The sequence below is a fragment of the Haemaphysalis longicornis genome, unplaced genomic scaffold, assembly GCF_048455015.1.
Source record: "Haemaphysalis longicornis isolate Haplotype H1 unplaced genomic scaffold, Haemaphysalis longicornis Haplotype H1 scaffold_1, whole genome shotgun sequence".
Lineage (NCBI taxonomy): Eukaryota > Metazoa > Arthropoda > Arachnida > Ixodida > Ixodidae > Haemaphysalis > Haemaphysalis longicornis.
This window is the reverse complement of record NW_027526203.1, coordinates 409,959,090-409,975,290: the sequence shown is the minus strand read 5'-3', so window position 1 is coordinate 409,975,290 and position 16,201 is coordinate 409,959,090. Positions and strand designations below refer to the sequence as shown.

The window sequence follows — 16,201 nt, the reverse complement described above, 5'->3', positions numbered from 1 at the left end:
AGTAAGTGGGAGGTTTGAATCTGGCAATAAGACGATACTTATGCCAGGATTAGCGAAAAGGAAGCTCACGACTGAATTATAGCAGAGTCTGAATACAAACTATAATATTCTCGCTGACTACGTCACAAAAGAAGAGAGGAAAAACTGCGGTTGATTCTTGTGTCACAAGAATCGGTAAAACACAAAAGTGAAATGTGCAGCGAAATCTGCAGCTGAGCATGATTTGCGGGTCGGCGGCTGTCTTGTGGGCTTGGCGAGCGACGTTTTGCTGGCGGGTCGCTTCGGCAAAGGTGTACTGGCGTCATTTCCGTGACGGATATGATGTCAGTGAAATCTTGATGTATCCCGGCATAAAACACGGTCGTGTTAAAATATAAAACCCGGAAACGAACAACTCTAAGTATAACGTACTCTGTAGTCCTAAGGTCACTTCCCCGCAGGAAGACCCTGTGTGCAGGGGTGCACCCTTTACAGGCCGCCTGCTTCGTTGTGCTGGCGTCACTTCCGTGACAGATTATAAGTGAAATCTTCGTGAATCCCGGAATAAAACACTTTCGTGTTAAAAAAACACAACAAACGAACGAAAGAAAAATACAAATCTTCCCACCATTACGCTGTTCTGAATACCACGCAGAAATAGCTCTAGACACGTACAAACCCGCAACACAAACAGCATTCAGGAGTATTTGGAACTAACCCTTGCGATTAGGTTGCAAACTTACTGGAAAGATACCCGCGGGGTTACGGTGATATCAGAGGCTATGTATGACTCGGCTAAATGAATGAGCACGAAAAAAATTGACTTCGATGAATAAACTTCCCAGTTTTCAGTTCAAAGAGGTAGATGCCGAAACTATTGCAGGACAGTTTATGATGAAAGCGCCAGCTTTTACGAATGGACACTCCGTCGCCACATTGCATCGGTTTTTGCAGGGAACTTGGATTATTTCGCCATACTAGCTTCATGTAAATGGTGCGATAAAGGTTGCAGTACTTAAAAATTGTGTTTTATGCATGGGCTGCCATGCTAGTATCATCTTAACGTTTTGGGCGTACGTGCGTGGAGACCTTTGGCACAGGTTTGAAAACTCAAATGCCATCTTAACAACAGCGCAAAAAATACGGGGGCAAATGAAGCAGACAAGACGAGCGCTGACTCACAACTAGTTTATTTATAGAATGCGCAAGGAATATAAACGTTTGCATCAACAGAAGAAAAAGGAGATCGACAGGAGTTCGAATCAAGGATCATAACAAGCCGGCCACGGCTCGTTTTCTGTAATGGAATACACAAGCTGCGCGGCTGTGTACAAATGGTTTATGAACTTTAGGAACTCCCGTGGGTGAGCGCATCAGTTTTCGGGGTTTTTAAAGTTCGGTACGACCGAATAACAGTCTCAAAAACAAAGCAGGCCGTCATCGCTGGTATATCTGCAGGGTCATCTGGCATCAGGAAGGAAAACTGTTACTAGCCCACTTACCCACACTACGAGAAATTGGCCTATAAGGCCAATACGTTGCTTGATTGCCACGGAAGTCATGCGGTGTGAGGAGAAAAAGTACTTTCCCGGACCAATTCCGACATGCTCGTAACGGTACATACTTTCACGGTGATAGATTAACAAAAAAATATGATAGAGCTGAAGGGGAAATGGAGGATTGTTTGCTTGCTGGCCTAACATGCTGCGGCATGCTCAGTTGCAAGGTTTATTTCCGCATTTTATGCACTCAACGGCTTCTCATAAAAACAGCAGCGGTCAATTTCAAATTTCGAATAATTTGAAGTTTTTTAACCTCGCGAATTCACATTATTATTTCGAGTTAGTCGTGTTTCAGTGAATTATGTTCTACACTGCACCGACTGCAGCATTGTAAACCTGCATGTTTCTGAAGCGTCCAACATATTATCAACCGTAATTATGTATCACATTGAGAATAACCATTCGTGGCTGAACTTTAACAGCGCACATGTATTTCAAATCACGCCGGCGCCTGATTAGTGACAGCATGTTTGAATTAAAAAAGAACATTTTAGCATTAATTTCATGCGGAAGTCTATTGAGGTTTTTCAATCGCGTAATGCACAGTCGGGGATGAAACGAACCATACAGTCACCGCGATTGCGGGTGGTATATTATGGGACGATGTGTTCTGTAGGTCCGAGCTACATGAGTGGTTAAAAATACAACTCCTTGTAGTTAAGTTTTTTGTAGTAAAGAAGAAACAACCAAAGGGTGATCATCCAGGGGTTGCTTAATGCAGTGAGTAAGTCATTTATTCTCAGCTTAGCGGTAGTGGGCTCGCATTGAATTAACATCGTTAATTTTTAGCAGCTTTAATCTCACAGTACCGATTGACAGCCCTTTCGATGCTGGCAGTGAAACCTAGCAATAGCGGCGATACAATCTCGGTCCCTCTTTTTTTACCCCTCGAGTACACCAGAGCCGGCAAGGGGTCGTTCCGAAGACTTCCCCGAATGGAAGCGTCCAAGCGTCTCTTTCACTGCACAGAATTGACGGCACAGATGGAGATACCTTAAAAATACATACGAAGGTATTGCTCAGGAACCAATTTAATATTTTTTTCCGGCGAATTAGGCCAAGGCCGCCTCGGGAAGCGAAGCCCCACTGTTTATCGGACGCCGTGAACAAGCAGATAGCTACGAGCATGGGGCGTCGAAAGGTTAGAGGCGCTTCTTCACATTCAAAGGATTTCACAGAAGAAAAAAAAAATGCTTCTAATTCACGGTGTGAAAGTGGTTAAACAGCGAGGCCAAACCAGCGCACGACACAAAACACGGTTGTTTGCAATTTCCGATTCGGCCTACTTCTCATTTAATTAGGTTAACCCAACATGGAAGGACTACAGTTTTACCGTATAGCAGACAAACATGCATGGGCTGCCCGTTCTGCGGCGTCTTTGTGATTCCGCTAGAATATGAGCGGCGGCTTCATATTATTCATATTAAAACTGCGACTGATAATCGCGCATGACATATGCTGCGATAAAACTTCCTACGGTTACAAAGTCGTTTGTGTAGCCCAGCGTCATATAGTTTGTTTCGGTATAGTTAGCTAAAAAATCACGCACCACTCCATCTAACGACGACGATAGTTGAACGCCAAGTTCTCGTGACGGGTTCTTTGGTTGTCATCCGAGTTTGGACCGAGTCTGGGCCGCGCCGAAATGGTGTAATCGGATAGACGACGGATTCATAACGCGAAGGTCTGAGGTTCGATTTCGGCCGCTGAAGCGTTTTTTTTTTCCACTTCACCCACGATCATTCATAATCATCATCAGAGAAAGTTGGCTTTCCTGCAGGGAGTTTTCGCGTTCGTTTGCTTACTACTAAATTGCTTACTACTCCACGGTGAACCGACTAATTATCACAAGTCAATAAAAATAAAACTCGGCATTATGATGGAGTTGTCTTAGCCGCCATTGTAATTTTTTCCGAGATATCTTCATTCGGTTGAGAGCTACAGAGCGCTCGTGAGGAAGGTGGCTTTGACGCGAAGCGCTTTGCAGACAAGATTGAATCAATCGGGGATGGAGGTGGTATAGAGCTTCGCTGTAAAATGTCTCGGTTAGGAAGCCGAAAAATCTCAGCTGTAGGGTAACGACATCCTCGTTTTTTTTTTTTTTTGTAATGATAACTTTATTTACACATAAATATACAGAGTACGTAGAAGGTTATACAGTATTCAATAGTAGCTAGGACAGCAGACGTGATAGCTAGTTACAATGTTTGGTAATAAAGAGGCAATTAACATAGAATGACGAAAGTAAACATACCGTATTTACTCGATTCTAAGCACCCCCTTTTTTCCGCGATCGCGATACCAAAAGGGAGGGGGGTGCTTACATTCGAAAAATCTAAATTACACCCCTACCTGCCACTTTTTTCGCGGGAGTAATTAATAATGCTTTATTTGGAAAACATTAAAAAAAACCGGGCCATCTCCACTAACGTGAAACCTTGGGAGGAGCGAAGCATGCAGTGTATAAGTGTATTCAAAGATTGTAGCTGTACACGCGACATCGCAATTACGAAAACGGAGGAGAAGGGAAATTCGAAACGGAGAACTGCAAATTTTAAAGTTAAAGCGAGTACGGAGCGAAATAGAAGCAAGCAAGCAAGCTCGAACGAAAAAAGAATGTCCCGGTGGGTTCTTTTTGTACGCGTTTTTGCCCGTGGAGATGAAACTTTCTAGCACACCGACGAGGCGCTGGTAAACGAGTGTCCCGGTGTGTTCTTTTAGCACGCGTTACGTTCTAGCGCGAAACGTTGGAAAACGAGTGTCCCGGTGTTTCAGTACCGTGGCCACATGAGACGACGGCGACATGAGACGCCGATAGCCCGACCCCCTAAGGCTCTTCGCCCCTAAACTTGGTACAGACAGTAAACCCACCGCTTACGCCTGATCACCCTCACAAACATACGAGTCCGTTGGATCGCTTGCGCCTCCGCTCTCAGTACTTCCCAGCAGGTCGTCCTCTGTTCCGTTGATGCGGTTTTTAATTGAAAACTTCATAAATTACTTTTCACAACGTCAACTCGGGCCCACTTCCATTTTGTGATGGTTGCGTAGATAGGGGGTGCTCAGATTCGCATGCAAACGTTTTTTTTTTTCTTCAGATTTTTTTTCTCGAGGGTAGGGGAGCGTGCTTAGAATCGCACAAATACGGCAATTCAAGGAAGCATAGACATTGTTCTGTGCTACCCAATGTGACTCGTTTGGTCATTTGAAATACATAAGGCTGAAAAAAGGGCGAAAGAAAACTCTGACAACAACGACAAAGGCAATGGCATGACAAAAGTAATTCAATGGGCCTCATAAGCCGGCGCCAATTTCGCATATATACAACCGATAAAAGGAAATGATAAAACAAAGCAGATATGCGCTGACCCGTTAAGCTATAGGCATTTTGCACGAGCCCCACCTGGCTCCTCCGGAAGCAATGACGAATGCAGGTGGAGGAGGAGGTGGGTAGCGTTCGTCGCGCCGTTTCAAAGTTCCCCGTTTCGAGCGAGCTGATTGGCTGAAAGCAGACCACACGGACGTATGTTAGAAGCCCGGCAACCGGACTACGTCCTGACTTGAAACAGACGTGCACAACTGAGGAAATCCGCGCCTCGGTTGAAAGGAAAATGACTAGTTTTAAAAATTCGACTTATGCATGTTTTCTTTTTCTTTTTTTTTTTTTGTAGTGTTCCGTCATAGGTGTCTAAAATTACTGTAAATTTTTCGTAATGATATACATCCTTACATATCGGGTTTGGTGCGTTTATTATAAAATCATCAGAACGAAATGATATATGCATAGCATAATTTTACCTGCCATTTTAAACAGCGGGATCAATAAGGTTTTGTAGAAACAAGTGATGCGAAAATTTCCTTTGCGGAACGGTGTTTTGGAACGGACGCGGCCGTCTCGTTTCAGCGACTTTACTGAGGACGTCAACACGGTCACTTGTTTTAGCTGGTGATTATGTATATGCTAATGTAATTCGTATTCAATACAAATTATTTATGCCGCTTTCTAGCTTTGTGTAACTTACCGATACCCTACAAAGCCTCCTATCAGTTGGTTCTTGCGGTTTTTTTAAACTGATTTGAAGCGTTCAAGCAAGCACAAAGAACAAATCTTTCTTTTCCTCCTTGACAAATCCAGGGAAGATTGACGATAGAAACTCAAGTTTACACGTACTTCTTTCACCCACATTTACGCCCTTAATTTAGTGAAATTGAAAGCTTAGTATATCTTCACGTGGGAGAAGCAGTGTTCCTATAACAATGATCGCAGCTCAACTAAAAAGTTTGTTTAAACGAGCATACTCTGCTCGACAAGTCAAAATGATCGTTTGTTTAAATGAGCATACTCTGCTCTACAAGTCAAACTGATCATACCCCTGTCAAACGTACCTATTTAAGTGCAGTTCCACGGAGTGCACACGGCTAAAATGTCATTCTGGAGCAGCTAAACGGCAAACGTGAATGACACTTTCCAATCCCCGCAATCATTTGTGTTCTCGAAACACACTTCACCCGGGTCGGCTCGCCGAGTGAGCTGTCTCGTCAGCAGGGGTCTGGAGATGGGGAAAAATAACATAAAACATGGAGCGTTTATGTCAATTATGAATCATTGTTAATTTATTTTTACAAAAAAAGAACTGGCGAAGAAAAAAATGAAGGAATCTTGCACTCGCGCGCAAAACTTGAATGGCGGAGCTGTTGTACGTGAGCATTGCTGGACACATAGTCAAGTTTCAGTATCATTGTTTATTTGCATATCTGCGGTGCTAGTAATCGTCATCATGATGCATCGAAGAGGTCGTCGTCTTCTTCGCGCCGATTGGTGGGTGCAAAGTCATCCTCGGCATTGTAGACTTCCACCACCTATTCGACATCGACTCGAGGCAGCGGTGGCGGGATCTGCAAGTCGTCTCGGGAAGGATTGGCACACTCGTAGCCATGTCTCCAATTATCCAATGCTTCTAGAGAATGCGGCGGCCGCAGTGACTTCTCCCAAGCAGGGTGCCAAAAAGCATTAGCGCTGGAGCTTTTTTTTTTTTTTCTGCTAAAGCTACTTCGCGAGTCGGCGACTATAGGCGGTCGCCGCGAGGCACGCGCTCACGAGCGCTCGGCATTTTCTTGGTATTTTTTCCTGCAACAGCGAACTTACGGCCAGTAATACCAGCTCTGCTGTTAAAACAAGAAAATCATCCCTTGCCCAGAGACGTGCCAGCGCCGCCTGGTGGGGCGTTGCTCCATGGCGGCCGTTCTCTGCGACGTTCGCGTAAGGTGGTTTGTTGTGGCTTTGTGGTTGCGTTCCCGTTTCAACAATTTCTGTTATAATTTATGGTTATAATTGCTTGAAAGAAAGGGAATTTCAAGCAATTTTGCGGAATATTTACGCCCGTTGCCGTCGCTGACATCACGGTCAAGGGCACTTTATTTCGTTGTTCAGCAGCGCGCAGCCAAAGTGTCATTTGGAAGCCCGAGTGTACGCGGCGTAAGTGCACTTAACTAGGCACGTTTGACAGGGGTGTCATATCAACAACTGTCTTTTGAGGGCACTCAGGCCACTCTTCACGCCTCTTCGCAACAACCTCCAAACTCACCGAAGGACTGTAGTGCTGACTGTATAAGGGGAAAAAAATGTAACAGAGGTGTTACCTAATAAACACCAAGGAAGGGGGGGGGGGGGGGGGTTATGAAAAAGAATAAAAAAACGATATCAAAAGTTGGCATCCTAATTTCTTCAAGAACAAGAGCACAGTTCTGCAGATGAACTATTCCTGTGGCATGCAAATAAAAGCAAAGAAAATCAGTTGCCTGGGCCTTTCATTTTCCCTCGGCACTAGGGCTCAAACAGTCGCTCAGGAAGCACGGGGAGGAAAAATAGGAAGAAAAGCAGACGCGAACGAAGGTCAGAGGTAAGAGACATATCGAGGGGATCGGCGTCGTGGCAAATGACTGGGCGAAGCGGGATATGTGCAAACACGGCCGGACGGGGCGAGCAGCTCGCGCGATCAGTATGGACGGCGGGCCTCTGCACAGGCCGAGCATATCGGCAGCCGTGGAGGGCGGGGTGGAGTGCGCTTAAATATTCAACCCAATCGTGCGCAGCCCAGCGGCGTCCACTGCCGAAAAAGTCAAGGCCGCGATCATCGGTGGCAGTGCGCGCACACGCCGATAAGCTGCGGGTACGAACAGGCGCCAACAAAAATGAAATCGATTCTCCTTGGCCGGTCAGCACGCGAGGAAATCCGAGCCCGCTTCTTCGTCCACGCGAGCAACTTCTTGGAGCTCGACTCCACCGTACCGACAGGGTGGGCGATGAAAGCCATGGGGGGGGGGGGGGGCGAAAAGTGGGAGGCGCCAAGGTCTGCTCCGGTGGCTGTCATCGCGCTGCGCACTTCCTGGTACCGTTTTCTGTAGACCCAATTCCGTTGCCCTTACTTAGAGCACATACCCGCATGGGCACGGGTCATATAAGCTAGGGCCATTTTCCGTCTGTAGGTTTAGATTCTCGCGCAAGCTGTGCTTTTTCTCTGTCAGTGAGTGAGTGAGAAAAACTCGCATTTGAGTCGAAGGAAATGAACGAAAGAAACAAATGTAGGTGACATTTTCTCAGTTCAGACAGCTGTTAGCTATCGCCGCTAGAATTTTTTTTCTCAGGAAAAAGCTTCATATCGGGACCATCAGACTGTGATCGACGCGTAATTAAGGCGGGGTCGGGCTTAACGCGGTCGTTAAAACTGTCGCCCCATGGGCAATTGTTGGCGAATGTGGAGATCGGCCAAAAATGCGACGCGTTTGCACAAAGGCACCATAATAATTTTAATGGCTACTCTTGATGAAGCTTAAGAATCTTTCCGCGAGAAACTTATCAGATCTAGACACACTAAAAACTCGTTAATTCGAGCTAAGAGTGATGAAAAAAAACGAGGCTGAAATAAACGAAGTTAACATTGCGGAAAGTCGAACAAAAAATCTCTTGTTTAATATGTGGAAGATAGAAACTGTCTGAGACGTCAGCATCTAAGGATGTAAATCTACCACCACGTTCTGCTTCTGATATTACAAGTGACGTATATACCCTTCTTCATTGAGTACATACGTGCTAAAACGTACTGGGGTACATCTTTTCGCGTTGTATTGAATTTAAAAACAAATGTGAGCCATTTGTTTGTACCCATAACCTGCTGGTGCGGACCGTGCAGAAATGGGGGTGCGGACGGCCGCAGCAGCATTTCCATCCTCTTCGTTTACAGTTTATATGTCCCCGACAGGGCTTTCAAGAAGTGCTTCTCGATAACGGCTCCGTGTGTCAAAGCAGCAGCGCACTGTACGGTGTCCACGAGAACGCATTTAGCAAAGTAACGTTTTCCAGCGCCTCAGCTGTGCACTCATCCTGCACCATGCACCTCCACCCTGAGACGCACAAGACGTACTACGTCGCTGCCACTGCGACTTGATTGCGCGCACGCTAAGTTCCTCTTTAGGGCGCAGCCCTTTGGCGGCCGTCTCTGGGCTGAGCCGCGTCCCCGTCGTCGTGACCGAGCGAATGATGACAAGACCGACGAGTGAAAAAAAGCGAACGATGAAAGACAGCAAAGGAGGAGAGTGTCGCTAAATTTGGAGGGGAGGGCGGTTCGCAGTGGCAGCGCGGACCAGCGCTCTCCAAAAGTGTGCGGTTGGGGAGGGGGCAGTATGCTGTGCCCGCACGAGGCGCTCGACGGCGCGACATTTGGCGAAAACGTGAGGGGGTGTGCGCGTGACTATGATGTGCGTTCGCTTAAGACGCAGTTCGCGGTCCCTTCCTGAGATGCACTTCGCGCCGCCGACGCAGAGGCTCATCATCGCCGCCATCGAGAGAACCCACGAGTGAGTGCTGCCTCAGCGCACTGCTGCTGCACCCAAATATCGCATTAGGGAGTATCGTAATCGCCAGCCATTTTTTTAGCTGCATACGGTAGCTGGAATTGTTTATGATGTCCTTTCCCACTTCGGCTAACTGCGCCTTTTTCGTTGAAATACACTCACGCACAGCAATGCAGAATTATAACAACCGAAATAACAAGCTTTTCGATAACACATGGACCGCCACAGAGGCGTGACCTGTCCGGGACGACCCGTTCGAGTTATCCGGAATTTCGCAATACTGAGATGTGGATTTGCTAACTTCTGCTGTGCGTAACTCTGCGGCAACGGTGGCTACGCGTAAAGCCCGCATGCAAACTCAACACCGGCTGGTCCCAGTTCCCGTGGCCTGTTTAGCTTGGCTTTGGCCGTTTTCTTAGTGTCCTTTGTGTGGCGCATGGGAATTAGAGCAGAAATAACATCCAATTCATTCCAGCACAGTTCTCGACCATTTCCTCGGCGTGCTCTTTTGGTTCATTCTCGTTCTTTGGTTCGTTCTAGATGTATTCGCCTACACTGAACCGGACCAGAACGGATGAATCGTCGCAACTGAGGTTTTCGGCGCAAAATGTGGTCGATAACCGATGTTCTCCTATATACCGAACGAGTAGCGGGTCCCCACTACTGTATTTTCAACTGTTTCGTCAAAAATGGTGTGATCAAGAGTGCTTCTTTAATGATATATTCACCTTTTTTGAAACAATGAGACAGTTCCCGGAAAAGGCTAACAACACACATTGAATACAAACCCTGTTTAGGCTTTTCTGGCATTCGCACGCCCCTCACTCTCTCCAACCTTATCCCATCGCTTAACAGACAAGACGCTCGTCGATGCAGGTGTAATAATGAAAGGAATATGACAACAAGCCGGCATTAACGAAGAAACGACAACAATCCACGATGGAAAAAAAAGAAGAAAAAAAAAAGAAACAAGACCTAAGCAGCTAAGAACATCTTGTAGCCTTCGCGCAGCTGCTGTCGTACGTCCAGCGTCGTTTCAAAGGCGTGCTGGTGACCTTACTCGAGGTTGCGTTAATCAAAAGACAGCAGCATTTCGCGGGCCAATCCTTCGGCTTGATTGCGCCCGTTTTAAGGGCTGCCATTGCAGACCATTAGCGGAAGCACTCTCCCACTGAGCGCTTAATGGATCACGAACACCAAGACGTCCTGGGGGGACACTGCACGAGATACGCTAATGCGTACACTGGGGGAGGAAGTAACCACGGGACTGAACGCTTCTGCGCAAACGAAATAAGCGACTGCGGCTCCTTGGGTTCTGTTTGTGGCTCTTTCGCGGAACCCATCTGCAACGCCGCGGGGGAAAAAGAGGAACAGTGGCAGAAACGCAACAGGCGGTGTTGCACAAGCTGCGCAAAGAAAGAGAAAAAGAGGAACCACATTAATAACTCTCCAAATCAATGTCAGGAGTAGCACTCTAAATTACTACTCTGTCGAATTAACACAGACAGGTTTATTTTATTATCACAGAACTATATATATATATATATATATATATATATATATATATATATATATATATATATATATATATATATCAGGGTGTCGAACCGGAACCGAACCGAACCGAAAACCGGAACTGAACCGGTATTTTTGCCGGAACTGAACCCGAACCCGAACCGTTATTTTTTGAGCACGCTGAACCCGAACCGGAACTGAACCGAAAAAAGAAATAACGGTTACCGGTTCATGCCGAAACGGTTCGACCCTCTGTTGTTGACATTGCACAGTCAATGCAATTCAGGCTTTTTTTTCTTTCACGTACCATCAACTTCGTACCTGCTCGCTCACTTCCCCCTCCAGACAATTGAACACTATCACACTCTATGTAACAACAAGGGAAATGAATGAGCACCAATGTAGCAATGGTCTGTTGCTGCTGGAAGCGCGAGCGTAGTGGAAGCTGACCAAAGGAAATGTCATTCGCCGCAGCTTGCAGGGGATATAAAACGACTTTGCCCTTCCCTAGCTGCAACTTTAGTGGAGCAATCAGGCTGCAGGAGTGCTCCAGTGTGCAGCAGCGAAAGCCCGATGTGTGCAAACTTTTTCCATTTCATAATTTTTTTAAAAGGTCCGACACCTGCAAATTGTAATATTTGACAAATTTGACCGCAGGAGCGGCTCAGTGGCTAAACCACTTGATGCTGACTACAAGTGGCTTCGATGTCCCTTACCCACGACCATTTTTGAGGACAGTACAGTGGACAAGCTCCGTTTTTTACAAGTACAAATAACAACAGATATGTCAGGGAAAACTGTTAAGGTGCGCACTTAATCTCTTGGCAAGAAACTGCAGTCCTCGACCTTGTCTTGGAAGCAGAAACAGTAATAAAGCAGATGACACGTGCAGAAAGGACGGCCGGTACCTCACACTGTCCCATTCGCCGAGCGATCATCTTTTCTGCTTGTTCTGCAGTTTTTTCTCTTTCAGATCTGCTTTTTTTTCGAAGGTGCACTTGTACTGACTGCCCAACTCGCTACATTACTTCTACTGCTACTCGATCCGGAGGGGAGTACTGATTTGATTTGATTGTGGGGTTTAACGCGCCGACCCAGCACAGGCGATGAGGCGCGCCGTAGTGGAGGGCTTCGAATTAATTTTGACCACCTGGGGATCTTTAACGTGCGCCGAAATTTCGTACACACGGGCGTTTTTGCTTTTCGCCTCCATCAGAAAAGCGGCCGCTTCGGCCGGGAATCGAACCCACGACCTCGCGCTCAGCAGTGCCTTAGCCACTGAGCCACCGAGGCAGGTCAGAGGGGAGTACTGCTGTGGACGAATTAAAGAGCGCCTACCCAAAAAAGTTCTTCTTATGCTCCGCGCGTAAAATTTCCCTTTCATTTTGTAACAGCATAATCTGTTATAAGATTACGCAATGTAGCACACGGAACGATGGCCGGGGGTCAGGCGGTACGATGACATACTGATTGTAATGCACACATCCAGTATAGCTTTCGCAAAATGAATTGCAGTGGTCAGAGAAATAATGCAGTGACTGAGCGTTAACTAAAGCTTACTTTTAACAAAAGTGTGGCTAACACATTCGATAGGGTGACAGCTAACAAATTATTCAGGGTGACCAAATGATCTAATTCATTGGTAGTATTTATGTGCCTGTAGAGGGTTGTTCTGTTTTGTTACAAATATTAAAAAAATGTACGCCATTGGTAATTAGCGCTGATATTTCAACACGCGAGTACGCAGACCTAAATTTAAGGCTTCAAGGTAAGCGTGATAGGCGATTCCATAGTGACGATTGCGATTTTAACAAAAAATGAAAGGGCAGAATATACAGGGTGTCCCAGCTATCATGCACCAAGATTTAAAAAAAGAGAAATTGCGTAACTCGAAGAAAACCTAGTGCATAATGTTTGCAGTACTGTGAAGTTGCGGAGAGTAATTTTTTCGTTAATGAGACTTAATTAATTGATTGTAATTAATTATCTAACTAGAGAAATACTTCCCTAATCACTAAAGTGTCAATGAGGCAGTTGTAGGTAACCACGAGGGGCATCTAACTGCGCTATTTTCAGCGACGAACTAATTGCGTACTCATTTATTTTGACTGATTAAGGAAACCCGCGAAATATGAAAAATACCACGTGACGACGCTTACGCGCGCATTGTAAAGCAGCGTCCCCAAACAAAGCTGATTGAAAGCAACTGCTTCGCGTGTTATCCGCCCGAAAAGACAGCGCATCACCTTGATAATAGCATGCATGGAAGGAGCAGCAACAGCAAGATTCCCGGGACGCGTGTGCAGATAAGGAACAACTCGGTCGCGATTTCTTCTTTCTTTCTTTTGTTTATTTCATTCTGGCTAACTCAGAGGCAGCCTGTTTGAGGGCGTTGCTTTACGGCGCGCGCGGAGGCGCCGTCACGTGGTATTTTTCATATTTCGCGGGTTTCCTTTATCAGTCATAATAAATGTGTACGCAATTAGTTCATCGCTGAAAATACCGCAGTTAGATGCCCCTCGTGGTTACCTTCAAGTGCCTCATTGACACTTTAGTGATTAGGAGAGTATTACTCGAGTTAGATAATTAATTACAATTAGTTAATTAAGTGTCATTAAAGAAAAAAATACTGTCCGCTTCTTCACAGTACTGCAAACATTATGCACCTGGTTTCTTTCGAGTTACGCCTTTACTCGTTTTTTAAATCTTGGTGCATGATAGCTGGGACACCCTGTATATCCCACCGTCATATCTCTCGGCGGTGGCTTTATGAATAGTCGCTAGGACAACATAAAGTCTGGACGAGAAAGTAGGTAGTAAATCGTCACCACTTCATCTGCTTTTCTAATATCTCGTGATTATTTAAAGTTTGCTTTGCAATTGCGCCACTGCCCTTGGGGAACAGCAGCATTTTGAATTTTTGTTTGTGTTTTGACTTTACTGTCGCTTTAAACTACTAAATGTTTTTTTTCTAATTTCAGTGACAATTCAATTCATCGAACCGGTTCGCGAACCGGTTCAAGCTCCCGAACCGGTTCGCGAACCGGTTCGGCACATAATTTTGTCGAACCGGAACTGAACCGGAACGAAATTATTTCACCCGAACCCGAACCGTAACCGAACCGGTATTTTTTTCGGTTCGACACCCTGATATATATATATATATATATATATATATATATATATATATATATATATATATATATATATATATATATATATATATAAGCAAAGAAAACTTTCAACAAGGTAAAAGCACGATTGTTGCCAACGTTTCAGCAAAGAGACTTGCTTTCGTCCTGACGAAAGCAAGTCCTGACTTGCTTTCGCCCAGACGGAAGCAAGTCTCTTTGCTGAAACGTTGGCAACAATCGTGCTTTTACCTTGTTGAAAGTTTTCTTTGCTTATATATATATATATATATATATATATATATATATATATATATATCATCAGCCTATCTACGCCCACTGCAGGGCAAAGGCCTCTCCCATTATTCTCCAATTACCTCGGTCCTGTCTCGGTCCTATGCCAACTGTGACCAATTTATCCCCGCAAACTTCTTCATCTCATCTGCCCATCTAACTTTCTGCCGCCCCCTGCAACGCTTGCCTTCTCTAGGGATTGCCTTCTCTCTCTCTCTCTCTCTCTCTCTCTCTCTCTCTATATATATATATATATATATATATATATATATATATATATATATATATATATATATAGATAGATAGGTCAGCAGTCTACGACGCCAAAGGAGGCATAGGGGTGTGGTTAGGCTCTTTTCTTTTTTACTACGGTTAATGAAGTGAACATTTTTTTAAATATACAGAAGGAAGAAAGAAAAACACGCGCCCAGAGTGGGGACCGAACCCACGCCTTTTGATTACATGTCGAATGCCTTACCAATTCGGCTATCTGGGCGACTGTGTTCTCCTTCACTTTCTGGGCTATTTATATTTACTAGAAGTGTATCTGACACTTGAGGGTGGTAGCCCCCCATTTCCTTACTATATATATATATATATATATATATATATATATATATATATATATATATATATATATATATATATATATATATATATATATATATATATATATATATATATATATATATATATATATATATATATATATATATATAGTAGTGGCATTGTAATTATGCTGCAGGGGACATTAAACTGATAAATAAAAAAAACTTTTTTCGGCACGTAAAAGGATGCCAAAAAGCTTGAGTAGCTTTAGGACGCGCAGGTTACAAAACAGAGGGAAGCACAGGTTCAGAATGCCGTACACTGTAGGGTAAGCTGGTTAGGAGGATAGAGACCCAAACTGGTAAATAACCAATTTACGAAACAAATAGAAACTCCTCCGTGAAGCCGAAACTTAACATTTGTGGGGTCACTTTGAATGCTATTTTCGTAGTCATGAAAAAACTTACAGCTTCGATGATTATTATTATTTTTATTTGATCTTAGTGTGGAAGCTTCAGCGAGAGGCGGGTTGTCATTGATTTAAGCCGTACCTCGCTAAATGGCCTAAGACAGGGAGGGAGGCATATTCAACACAAGGGCGGCTACACCTCGGCTCACTTACACTTACGAACCCAGTGAAAGTGAATTTAGTAGTAGTAGTAGAAAATTTTATTATAAAGTCGGATTATTTAGCTCTCAGAGGGTGGTGCCCTTAGTGCGGGGCCCCATTTGCTGCTGCGATCCGTCTTGCCCGGTCGATCAGTCCGCGCTGGTCTTCCAAGGCTGAGCTGGAAAGAGCGGCTTCTCATCCGGAGGCTGAGGGGCTGGGTATAGGCAATTGGGTCGGGGGTTTAGGGCATTCCCATGTGGAGTGATACAGGTTCGGGTGTCCTCCGCAGGATGGACACCCGAACCTGTCCTCCGTCTGGGTACATCCTACCCTACCATGTCCTACGCCTGGGTACATGGTAGGGTAGAATGTGTACCGGAGCGAGAGGCTAGGAAACGTGTTAGTTTGTAGCTGGCGCCTTGCAGCGGCTTCCTCACGGGCGAGTTGCGCGTGTGGCGGAGGAAGTGTCCTACGGGAGAGTCTGTAGTGTTGTAGTATATGTGTGTATGTGAGTGGGATGCTTTCTGTCTTGTCTGGTTTGGGTTGGTCTTCCGCTGGTGCCTGGAGGGTGAGGCCTCGGGCTATCGCATGAATGCGTTCATTGCCAGAGAGACACGCATGCCCAGGTGTCCAGATTAGACGGACTGGTGGAATGTGTCGGTTTCGCTGCAGGATGTGATGGGTGGTAGGGGAGATACGTCCTTGCGTAC

The 16,201-nt window shown here is 45.3% G+C and overlaps 1 protein-coding gene across 6 annotated transcripts in view; it reads left to right on the top strand.

Moving 5' to 3' along the window:
- LOC144155484 (uncharacterized) overlaps positions 1-16,201 on the top strand; it is a 234,114-nt gene that overhangs the window by 195,950 nt on the left and 21,963 nt on the right. The gene's annotated exons all lie outside the window — the stretch shown is intronic.